Here is a 12,279-nt window from a genome sequence, read left to right as displayed (position 1 = left end):
GCTGTCTGTTATCAGCTACTAGTAACGTAATAACAGTTTATGCTTTTGTTAAGATTTGTTTCTTGAATTACTACTTCGTGGTCAAAGAAGTTTTTTGTTTGCTGTGTTATGGTTGTTACAGAGAAGCAATGCAATTATCCTACACAGCCACTCATTCTGGCTTTCCAGTGTGCTTAGATCTTTACCCTAGCCACGCCTTAAAAGGTGTTTCACTTAGGAATGCAGATTACTTGAGGTAATTTTCAGCCTCCCTTTGCTGCTGTGCCTGTATCAAACTACTCTGCATCTTAAAAAGATTAGTATGACAGACCCAACTACATGGTGCATGTTAACCCCTTTCCCTTGGTAAACAGGAATAACGATGATCAAATAGAACACAAAAAGGTTCTTGGAAGCAAACGATTTTGCTCACCTAAATGTGCTCTGAGCAAAGGCCTATAACATTGAAGTTTTCTGTTTTCCCTTGCTGAGTTTTTTTGCCTTTCGTTAAAACTTTGGTAAATTTCCATGAACCCTGTGTGTTGGGAGACTCAGACTGTATGCTGCAGCTTCTCCACCAGAGAGAGACTGCTCGAGCTGCTGACAGACCTTTAAATCCTACTTCTTTTTTTCATCCTGGAGTTAGTGATTTAGTGTCCTCTTTGATCCTGGGCCTTGGCCTGGAAATAGTAAGCCTTGCTAGCTGGATTGGAGCAGAGCAGGGATATTCCACTGTAGCTCCATATGTTGTTCCCCTGAGAAGCCCTCAGTCTGTCACAGTTGAATTTCTTGTTTCCTCCTTCACCTCCTTATCCTCATCTTCTCTACTGAGCGAGAGACCCTCAATTTGATTCTACGCTCAAACAGAAAATCAAACCAGGAAGCTTAGCTATACTTAATGTTTATAAGATGTAATACAAGAGGTCACGTGTAGGAGTAGGGGTGATAGTTGCTAGGCTTGCAGAAAAGGAGAGACTTTCAAAGAAGCATTATTTGATTTGGAAAATATTTTTGGGGTAATACCAGTAAACAAGTAATAGGAAGACTGCCTCGGTAGGTGTTTGCTTTTGATTATTCTGCTACTCCAGTTGTCTATTAAAGGCTGGGCTTCAGGTGCTGCTTTCCAGACGCCAGAATGTGTTGAATTTCACAGCCAAGTGGCTTCATTAGGGTAGTGTCTCATGCTCTGATGGTGCAAATTTGCACTGCTTTTTTTGAGAATGCTTTTATGGCTTGTCTGATGCTTTCTGATGCATTTATTATGAAGCACAGGTATATGTAGGTTAAAATTTTCAAGCCTGGATGGATGTAGTTAGGTGTTTAAAACCTATACCTAAGCCCTTAAAATTGTATTTTCAGAGGTAGTGAGTACTGAAATATATTTGGAGTTGTTTGGGCTCAATACTTCTGAACATTAGATGTTATTTTTATGCATAAGTGTAATTTCAAGCTCTGGAAACTTTGACTGCGTGATGAGTTATAAACTATACAACAACTTCAAAACATTTCAGAGGAGGGATAAAACTCTTCTGCTTTTCAGTGGGGTAAAGAAGACAGGCGAGTCTTCTGAACAGGCGTCTTTTAGTGATATTTTGTCTTATCATAGAAGTGTAATCTAAAAATCTGACTGCTTCCTTCCTGTGCTCTGCAGCATGACCTGCTGTACAACAAAGCTTCGCTCGAGAAAAGTGTACGGTCAAGATATTGTTTTGATAACAGCTCCTTGTAAGCTGCAAGCTATTAAGGTTTCATTACTGAAATAACTAAGCAGGTGCTTCTGTAGCACATCTAAGAGCATTTCATTTGGAGAGAAACTGCAGAGCAAACCTGAACTGTATTCAGTTCTTCAGTGAGCACAGAGAAAGAGATGGACTGTAGAACTCCATCTAGCAAGTTCTCCTTGTTTCCTGCCTACCACGTCCCTTGTCTTTAGCACTCTGATATCAGCTCATACACTAGCAGGATCTTTTGTACTGCTTATTATACAATGGAACATTAAAAATGGAACGAAAAAGCAGATGATGAAGAAATTACTGTTGTCAGAAGCAAAATGAAGTTCATGAGGTAATCAGACTCGTCCAAATTTTAAGTGGAGTTTCACTTCATTACAATGGCTTGTTCAGTGTCAGAGTGATTCTGCAAATGCTTATGGTTGAACAGCTTTACCAAAACGTGTGGTCCCATCAAGCTAGATCTTTATCCATTGCTTTTTAATGCTGAAATATTTAGACCTGACCAACTCTCGTGTGTCTTCTCAGGCTTTTCCTTTCTATTTCTATTTAACTTAAAACATAATTATTTGGTAAGCTCCCCCGTTCTGCTTCCAACTTTGTGTAACTCGTCTTGACTTAAATCTTTTGGAACTAATTTATTGTATTGTCCAGGTAACTGCAGGTGACTACAGTAGGCAATAATGAATATTTTGATGGAGAGAACTCAAACTGAACACTGCATAAGGTGTTACTGACCGGGCTGAAATCATCTCGTGTACATTGGCTTCATTTGTTTTTGTCTATAGTGGCATGGGAAGTGCTTATACAGCTTCACTCCCAGATTGAATCACAGAATGGCCTGGGTTGAAAGAGACCTTAAGGATCACGAATCTCCAACCCCCAAATCGGGTCCAGCTGTGGTGCGGAAGTACTCTGGGTAGCACCAGCTCAAGACAGAAGCACTAGAATTCATTTAGAGGAGAAGCCAGGTATTTATTAGCCCGGCCCAGAGGGCTCTGCCGCGCTCCGGGGATGCCCCGAGGCTGCTCTGAAGAGCACGCGGACTGCGAAGCCCGCTTATGCACAGCTGAGCAGCGATTCTCCCGCCTCGAGAGCAGTGCGGAGCGCGAGGCGAAGCCCTCGAGGCGCCTCGTTTCAGCGAGGGGCTTCTTCCTTCCCTCCGCCCCAAACTTCTGAAGGCTCTGAGCACGAGCGCAGCGACTCGCCCCGCTTCCCGCTCCGGGCGCGGGAAGTGACAAACGCTTCCCCGTCGCGCCCGGGTCGCCCGGCTGATGGAGGCGGAGTCGCTCCGCCCGGCTCAGCCCAGCCGCCCGCCGAGGGACCGCCGCCTGCCGGGCCGCCCCCCGGGGCCGGGCGGGCTCCCGCCGCTGGCGCGCGGCAGAGGCGGCCGCGGAGGCCGGGCTCCCTCTGGGCGGCGGGAGGTGAATGGCAAGCGGCGGCTTCTCCCTCCCACGCCCCACTGTCGGTCTCGCCTCCTCCAGCGGCGGCGGCAGCAGCGGGTCACCTCCGCGCGGCCGTGCCGCCCGCCTGCCGCAGGGCTCCGAGCCGCACGGGCTGCGGTGACATTGGGAGGAGACTCGGCCGAGGGCGGCGCCGGGGGCAGGAACGCCGGTGCTCGCAGCGAGCGGGAGTCGCGACTCGCCTTCGCGGCGGGGCGGGCGAGCCCGGCTCCGGTGTCGAGGCGCGCAGCCCCTTCGTTTCCTCTCGCTGCCGCCGCGCTGGAGCTGCGGACTATAAATAGCAGCTCGCCGAGCGGCACACGCACGCACCGGGGGAAAGTGCCACGCAGGTCGCGCCGCCGCCGGGCAGGTAAGAGCCGTCGGGGCACGGCGGGCGGGCGGGGCGCTTGGGTTCCTGGTTTGCCCGCTGGGAACGTCAGGAGAGATTAAAAGCCGGGAGCGGTGCCGCCGAAGTCCCTCCCTTTTATTCCCTTATCAAGTTTCTTAAGGCTGCAGCCCGCCGGGCGTGCGCGGCCCTGAGCCGGGGCTGAGAGCGCCCTCGGCGCTGCCCCCGGCGCCCGGCGGGGCGAAACGCGGTGGAAGCGGCAGGAAGGTGTCGGGTAGAAAGAAGTTGAGCGGAGTTGCGGCTTGCGATGCTGCCGGCCAGGAAAGGCGGCGGGGACGGGCCTGCGGGGTGAGAAGGCACGGTGTTTAACGTGCGAGGCAGCGCAGCTCTTGTTCTTTTTCCCCGAAATGACATACGGTTTTGGAAGCAGGAATGGCAGAGCTAGTGCTTTGCTCTTTGCTTGCTCCTCAAAGCTAACCCGGAGCGCTGTTTGCAATGCAAGTAATTGCACGAGGTCTTCGTGGAGCTGTTTTTTTTTTTTTCCATCTGATGTGCAATTAATTAATCTGATGCTTCTGTTTGTCTTCAGAAGAATAAATTGATTTGTTTACTTGCCTCTTAATGACGTGTTAAAATATCTATCCCAAAACCAGGCCATACGTATGCTTTTTAAATCTGGCTTTGAATCTCAAAATGAGGCTCATTTTCGATCTTGGCTGGGCTACAGGCCCCCCTCTATCTGTACTTCAGTGTCTAACGTTGCAAAAATGATGGGGGAAAATGTCTGTGTCTCTGACTGCGCGAAGGCAAGAGTTCGTGTCAAGATTTGGTTATTGATAAAGCCCTGTTTCCTATTATGTGTTCAGGTGAGATAATCTCTGACAAGGCAGTGTTTCAAATGTTTTACTTAAAATGCTTTGCTTATTTAAGTTGAGGTAGATTTAAGACCCAGCGTGTATCTCAGGCTTCTGTTTAGTGTGTATTCAGTGAGATTTGTGCATGGGAGTCCTTGTTACTATCCATGTGGGGCTGAATACTGCTTACTGTTTACGTGAAGATAAATATGAGGAAGAAATGAGTCCTGTGAGATTTTTGCAGCCCTGATGACATGGATGGGAGCGCAGGGCAGTGTTACTGCTTCAGAGTCCTTGTTTTTCTTTTTTTTTTTTTTTTTTTTTTCCTTTTCCCACCCTTTTCTGGTAGTGTCTCTAGTGCTGAAGATCATCTACCTTGAAAAATAAAGCATTTCTTTTACTTGCAAATCCTCAAGTTCCGTTTTTTTTTTTTTTTTCCATGGGTTTCTCTAACCTTGCAAGTGCTGATCTCTCTTTTGGCCTGGTTTCTTTGTAGAGGTGTATCTGTAAAGTGTCATAGAATGGCCTGGGTACAAAAGGATCCCAGTGATCATGTGGTTTCAATCCCCCTGCTACGTGCAGGGTTGCCTACCACCAGACCAGGCTGCCCAGAGCTCCATCCAGCCTGGCCTTGAATGTCTCCACTGATGGGGCACCTACACGAGGTTGCCTTAGCTTTAACCACAATTCTTTGATGTGAAAACTATCAGTCTGGCTGTAGGTAGTGTGCTTATTAATGTCTCAAGAGGTAGCAAATTGTATTCCCTTGCTCTTCAGATTTGTCAGGCTTACAGTAAGTTCTTACTTGACCATGCTTACGCATTTCAGCCATGGGTTTTAAAATGCTATTTCTCAGTACCTGTAGAGTTGCTACTTAAAGTAGAAACGGTTTCCTTCTTCTAAAGTGTTTCAGATTTAAGTTCTGAATTCCTTCCGAATCCGGAACAGGCCGAGCAAGACTGTTCTTTCATTTACAGTAGTTTCAAGCCTGTAGCTGAAGAGGAGCTGACTATTGATTTCCATAGATTAGGATGCTAATGGACTTTTTGCCTCACCTAATGAACTAAGCCTCTTCTTCCTGTTCCTCGGTGACTTTGCCCTGTGTTTTCCTGTAGGTTGTTTTTAGTGTTGAAGAAGGGTCTGTAATGAAAATTCAGAAGATGTAAGCTAAAGATGCTTACTCAACATAGTGCTGTGTCAAACGTGGTAAATGGGATGCTGTTTGTCAAGTTCATTTCTTTGGCAGATTGAATTAGTCCTCAGTTGCCTTGTGCCATAGCATTAAAAATAAAATCCGTCTGTATTTTCGTGGTGAATGTTTTTCTTCTTGTTGTTGTGTAGTTTGTTTGTATGCAGCTTTACCCTATGCTATTACCTCAGTGAACACAGAGCCTGATTACGGTAGTGAAGTCAGTCTGTGCTTTGGCTGGGAGCAATGATTTAACAGCATTTTTCTCCTCAACTCTTCACATATACATAACCAAAGCACTTTCATTTTTATCAATTTGCTTAATTCTGTTAGCTGTACAGCTGCCAGTAGGAGTTTGCTTGTTGCAAAAATGCTCATTTGGCAAACAGAGTGCAATCTCTTAATAAGAGACACTAAGAAGTCTTAATTTTTTTTTTTTGTAATTTTAAGTGGTGGCTCTATAAAGGAAAATTAAGGAGAAACTCTTATGGAAAAATGAGCTTTTACTGTGTTTTGACTGGTTTTAATGTACCATCAGGTTTTTGTATGTAGTTACTCATAAACAATGGTCTAGTGTATTCCAGAATATTAATAGGATGCACTGTACTTAAGGTGAGTATTTCTGTTAAGAAAGTGACTCAGAAACATGACAGTGGGCATAAATGGCCAGATGCTAAATGTGACTTGGTATCTTACTGCAGTGCAAATGGAGCATTAAGCAGAGAGTGTCAACACTGTGGTTTTGTACAGAGTTTCTGTTACATCAGTAACCTTGCTGCTTTGCCTGGGTTTTGTTTGCTTTGTGTACGTGTGGACAACTAAAGAAAACAGGTAGGAACTGAGTTGTGTAGGATGAAGTTTTCTCTGATACGATGACATGATTGGAATAAATCTCTTTAATGAATTATTCCAGTTTACATGCATAGAATTTAGCCCACAGAAGTGGGAACTATACTGTATTTGACGTTGAGAATAAGTCAGTCTGCTGTCTTCACAGTTTGCTGATGCACTTCCTGATGGAGGATAGTGATAAATTATAAATTAATAATCAGGAAGTTGGAGGGCATATGAGAAGCAAAATGCTGTCTTCTTTTACCCAAGTTTGTGGTTGCCTCTCTCTGAAATGCAGCTACAGAGCTGTGCTATATCTGGGACTTGTATCATGACTGACAGCAATTCACAAGCAGTGTGGCTGCTGTAGAATGACCATGTGATGGAGCCTTTCTGTTAGCTGGAAGTGATAAAAATGGCTATGTTGCCTTTGTGGGGGAAATTGTCCATGCAGCTGTCTTACTTGCAGTTCTGCACCACGGCTCTTCCTGCAAGAGCTCTGTGATCAGCTCCGTGAGGCAGTGATCCAGTGATTAAACCTTGCAGTAAAGATGCAGGATGTACACAATTAGGCAACATGTTTTTAAAAAGGGCTTTGAAATAATCACCTGCTCTTGAGAAATACTCTTTAATTTTGTCTACAGCTTCTGTACAAGCACAGATGCTAAAGCAGCAGTAATTTAGTTTGCACTTGGTGAGTCTACATTAAATATTTTTCCAAGTGAAGCATATGTGATGGAAATATAAGCATATACTTTTTTATCTGTTGTCTCCAGGATTTTTTCCTTTTTTTTTTTTTTTTTTACTCTTGGTGTCAGATGTCTTTTGAACTTTTTGTATTCAAACATTGTTTAAACACGTTAATGTAGTTTTTTCACTTCAATTAATTTATAGTTTTCAACAAATATATACAAACAGTAATGTCTACAATTTTCTTTGGTTTTAGTTACCTCTCATAGTCAGAGCATTGGAGACGTGGAGCATAGAAGTGCTGTGTTCACTAGGTGGCAGTGCAAAATACTAAGAAACCTTCAGTCATTTGAATTCTTAAGCCCACAGCAGCTGCTGCTCTGGTGGCTCAGTTCATAGATAAGCTTTTTTTTTGCTGCATGTAGTCTTGTGAAATTTCGAATCGTTTACCTTGGGTTTATTTATCATTTGTCTTGGCTTTACTGTGTTCGAGTAAGAGAATGTGTTTGGGTAACTACTTTAAGGTAGCTTCCATATTGTTAAATTCAGGCTATAGTATAATCTTTGCAACTTGCTGATGGTTTTTATTTATTGCTTAGGAAAACCAGATGTATGTTTGCAAACCTTGTTTGAAGTGTATATTTTGAAACTGTAGGATGCAAGCGCCAACGAAGAAAACTGATCAGTAAGTGAGACTTTATTTTAACATTATGTACCTCTATTAGGACCATTTATCACGTGCATAGAAAGTTCTGACAAGTGTATCATTGTTTTTTTTATGAAAGAAATTAAATTGTACATAATTTCCAGGAAAAATGACTAATGGTGATGTGCAGGTACTACGGCAGTTTGTCGTTTCCTTACAGGAAGTGCGTGTGTGTGTGTGTAGGTGAAGAAATATTCATAAAACCAGTTGCTATCACATCAGTCATCTTGAAATGATTTGCCTCCAAAAGCCCATATGCACTTCAGTGTTACTTCAGCATTTTAGGAGTGTTTCAGAGAGAATGGGAGTTGGGACTGGTGTTTGTGGGCAAAATGCATCCTTTGTTAGTATACCTCAGTACATTCACAGAATTTGCTTTATTCTGATCAATGTGGAAAAAAAAAAAACAAAAACACTTAAAAGAAACCTTTAAATCAGTTTATGCAGCATCAAGATATGATAGCCTGGAGTTGCATTTCCCTAGCATAAAAGCAAGAGCAACTACAGGACCCTGCCTGTAAAGGTTGTGAGAAGTTGCTGAACTGTTGTGTTATCTATTTGCAAGTAAAATTAGAAAGCAGTTTGATGTAACACCATGAAAGCTTTACATTTTTGTAAATTGGATTTGCTTTCTCTGACAAAAAAAAAAAAAAAAAACAAAAACCAACAACAACCAATAGCCTAGTCACAATAGTGTCTTTGGAACTACATATTGGAAAAGGCAAAGCTGGGATTGTTTAATATATTCAGGCTGTCAAAATATATGTGTAAATATATGTGGTACTTTCCACAAAAATTAATCAGTAATAAGGCTGGCAGTAAATCAGGAAGACCATAAGTACAAGTCATGAGTTGCTGAATACGTCTGAAGGAAGATTATTTTACCAAATCCCAAATTCTAATAATGGCTCATTTTAAGTAGAATATAGAAGGGTAAAGCAGTAGGGGTGTTTAGTGAGGAAATAGCTCTTCCTTTCCTTCCTTTGCTGCTGCTGCTATAATGCTTTTCATAGGAAAAAACTGTAGGTACCATTGATTACGAAGAATGTTTTGAAGATGATGTGCAAGATAGAAAATGCAGATGTCTAAAACCCTGTGCTTGGAGACTGTACTGCATACATATAATGTCTTTGAGTGGCACTGTAAGCAGTGCCCTCCCCTACTGCCTGCTACTTTTACGTTGTCTTGTAAAAATTCATCCTTAAATTCTGTCATTTATTGATTGTGGTGAAGGAAACTGTGCGTCAATTCTTTTTGGCAGTGCAGACTTTGTTGCCACTCTGAGTCCAGCATTCTCGCACACTTCTTTTTTTTTCTTGTTTGGTTTGTTTTGATCAACATTCCTAATGGAATGGCAAACTGTGGTGACCTTGCACAAATTAAAAAAAAAAAGCATGCTAAATGTCAGTGTATTTAAAAAAAAAAAAAAAAAGGCTGCAGAGGTTTGTATAATGTGAATAGGAATTTTTCCTGCAATTTGTAGCTGTAGATGGGTCTAATGATGCAGGGCAGCTTGACGGACCAGTTTGCTGACAAAAGCATGCTGTGAAAAGTCACTGACTCCTAGGGCAAAAGCAAAAGACCCTGAAGCAACATTAAATGGCTGTCTTTTATATAGGCTTAAAAATAAATTTCAAACACATTCCAGAAATGAACCATCTGATGCCATACTTTCCTCACCAACCGTGATCATGGGAAACTGAAATCCTTGTCCAGCTGGATGTACAGACCCAAGAGGCTTGCCTTGTGCAGGTGTGCTGGTTGCGTTCTTGATGGTTTTCTTTTTGAGTGTGATGCTATTATTATATTTTAGCTTGGGATCTGTTTTTGTTCTGAGTTAGCTGAGTTGGCTGTAGTTTGAGGTCCACCTGCTTATTCTCTATGATTTTACTTTAAAAAAATTTTGCAGGTAGGTATTTTGAATGCCGCTGGATGCATCTTGCCCATTAGTGTGCTGTGTGATGAGGCTGCTGAAGTACCCCTCAAATTTTATCCTTCTTGCTAATATGGCGTTGACAGGAAGGTTGGAATTTTTATTTTCACTATGTGTGCACTTAGGAGAAAAATTTTTTTGTCTCTGCTGATACTTCAGTTGCCTGCTGTGAATGCATCTTTGTGTTACCCGGGGTTGTGGGTGCAAATGGGAGAGAAATTAATTACTGGTACCAATATCAGAAGCAAGGGGCTGAGCCTCAGGAGGCCCTGGGAACAAATCACTTTTCTCTGAGGGCAATTAGGAAAAAAGGAGCTAACCCATGTTCAATTGTGCACCTGGGTCCCATACAGCTGAACCTAGGCTATTCTTCAGATTTAAGTAATCTGATGTTTTATTATGGAATGTGCTACAGTTGTTTTCATGTTACTATGGGAGGATACATTTATAATTGTTATTTGGATTATCTAATTCATCCCTAGCTCAACTTGTTGAACAGCTTGCTAATGAAATGTCCCCAGATCTGTCTGTGAATATCTAGTAAGATTTATATCTACGCAAATACTTTTTTTCCAAATGAAAAATTATGGTTGTTCATTTAACTTAACATCAATTTTGATATGTTACAGTGGAACGATACATTCGAGCGTTTTGTCTGAAGGAATGCACTAATTGTCTATTTATTTTTGTATTCTTTATCTAATTGAAAGAACTAAGTGCAGGTGAAGTGGAATTTTTTCTGAGCTTCGTGGCTATCTCTCTGTATTAAAAAAACAATTCTGTTCTCATGAACTGTTTTAGTTTGGGAAACAAAACAAAAAACAACAAAGCCTCCCAAACATGCGCATCTTGATTATTTTAAGTGCTATTTCACTTAAGATACTGATGAAGATCTAGGCCGTGCCTACGAGAATTTGTGCTCCTTCAGATACCTTCTAAATTCTGAAAACATCAGCTCTGAGAGTCTTTTTTTTTTTTTTTTTTTTTTTCTAAAAGCATTGTTTCTCTCTACAATTTGAAGGTTAAGGTAGGAATATTTTACTAAAACCCAATTACAGAGTGCGGGAATACTGAAAGTATAGCCGAAGATATATTTTTAAGCAATTTTAAAAGACACTACCAGCCATTTGGTAATGACCCTAGTTTGTCATTTCTGTATTTGGAGCAGTGTTTGAGCTTTACGTCCAGATGATTTGTTGGTTCTGCTGTGGTAAATAATTCAAAAGAGCCTTCTTGTACAGTCAGCAATGTCACACATCTTTCACCTCCCCTAAGCAATGGGAGCAGGTTCTGACCCTGTTTGCACTGCTGTAAGTTTTTCTGAGGCTCAGGGAAGCTCTTCGTAAGAACTTTTTTTCTTTACCTTTCTTTTGTCTTGTTCTCCCCTTCCCTAAAGCAATTTTCAGTTTCTTAGCTCAGTTTAAAATTGCTTGAAAACTATTAATTATATCACTCTTCTAGTGTTGATTCTGGAAACGCACTGAAGGAATGATATAATCAGAGCGATGTGGAAATGCAGGTATGTTGGAAGCGAGTGAGGATGCCATCTTGAAAGCCTTTTCTGGGTGGAGACTTGACCTTACAGATCAGATGTGCTAATGCCTTGAATAGGAAAGGTGGAATGAACCTCTGTTAGAAGCGAGGAATGGGAGAACTGGTGTCTACAGAGCAGGGGATGTCTGGGGAACCAAAAGAATATCAGGGCTGGTAGAAACCTTCCTATTTTCTGAGAAATGAAGAGATGCCCTGAGGTTTCTTAGGGCTGCAGCTTCAGCAATGAAATTGAGTCTTGTTCTGCTTACTGACTGTGCATCTTGCCTCAAAGGTTCTTTTGTGGTTGTGTTTAGGGAACTTGTATCTTGGCACAGTCCAAGTGCATTTGGGTCACAGAGAGCATCAGGATCTTTGGTGTCTTTAATCTGGATTTGTGAGCGTCTGGTAAAAACTTATTTGGTTTATTTTAGTCACTCTAGTGAGCCCCGTTCTTCGTTTTGCATCATTTGTACAATGCACAGACAAAAGCACAGACATCAGACTTTCCTTCTTAATTCCTGGTTTCCTTCTTTAACTGGTATGGGTTGATATGTTGGGATCTGATACCTCCTTCCTGGACACACAGTGTTAAGCTTTCGGATCAGAACTTTACTTGAAACTGTCTTGTAGTATTAGACCACAAGGTTATCTGGGAGATGAAAAGAGTGGACTTTGTTCCAACTTGTTCATAGTAACGACTTTTTTTCAATTCTGTATGAAGATGAAAAATAAGTTTTATATACAGAACTACTGTCAAGTAGACCTTGAACTAATGTGAATTCTATTCCTGTGTACTACTAAGTTCCCAGTTGCTTTATTGCTTAATGAAAAGTATGTGTATTTTCTCTTGGAATTTAATAACTAGTATTTAGTATGTCTGCTTTTGTTAGTGAAGAAAATTCAGTTGTTGACATAGCGCGGTTAAATTGTTCTCTTACTATGGTCAGTGACACTGGTTTTTACTGTTACTTCACACATTGCTGCCTTTTGCCTTGATCTAGTTCTGTCTAAATGAAGTTGTCCCTATTCTAGCCCAGTGAAGGATA

General features: G+C 41.9%; 1 protein-coding gene across 6 annotated transcripts in view; it reads left to right on the top strand.

Annotated features, from left to right (window-relative positions):
• The first annotated feature begins 3,381 nt into the window (after positions 1–3,381).
• The window catches only part of INPP4B (inositol polyphosphate-4-phosphatase type II B), a 304,378-nt gene continuing 295,480 nt past the window's right edge, over positions 3,382–12,279 (top strand). For 5 of the 6 annotated variants that reach the window (XM_085222120.1, XM_085222121.1, XM_085222119.1 and 2 more), the window contains exon 1: positions 3,382–3,521. The gene's annotated coding sequence lies outside the window, so the exon portion shown is untranslated. The remainder of the gene's footprint in view (positions 3,522–12,279) is intronic. The other variant, XM_085222117.1, reaches the window with a different exon arrangement.

Source organism: Meleagris gallopavo, chromosome 4, assembly GCF_905368555.1.
Source record: "Meleagris gallopavo chromosome 4, MGAL_WU_HG_1.1, whole genome shotgun sequence".
In the NCBI taxonomy this organism is placed as follows: domain Eukaryota; kingdom Metazoa; phylum Chordata; class Aves; order Galliformes; family Phasianidae; genus Meleagris; species Meleagris gallopavo.
The sequence above is the reverse complement of the archived record's forward strand: the minus strand, read 5'-3'. Positions and strand labels throughout refer to the sequence as shown.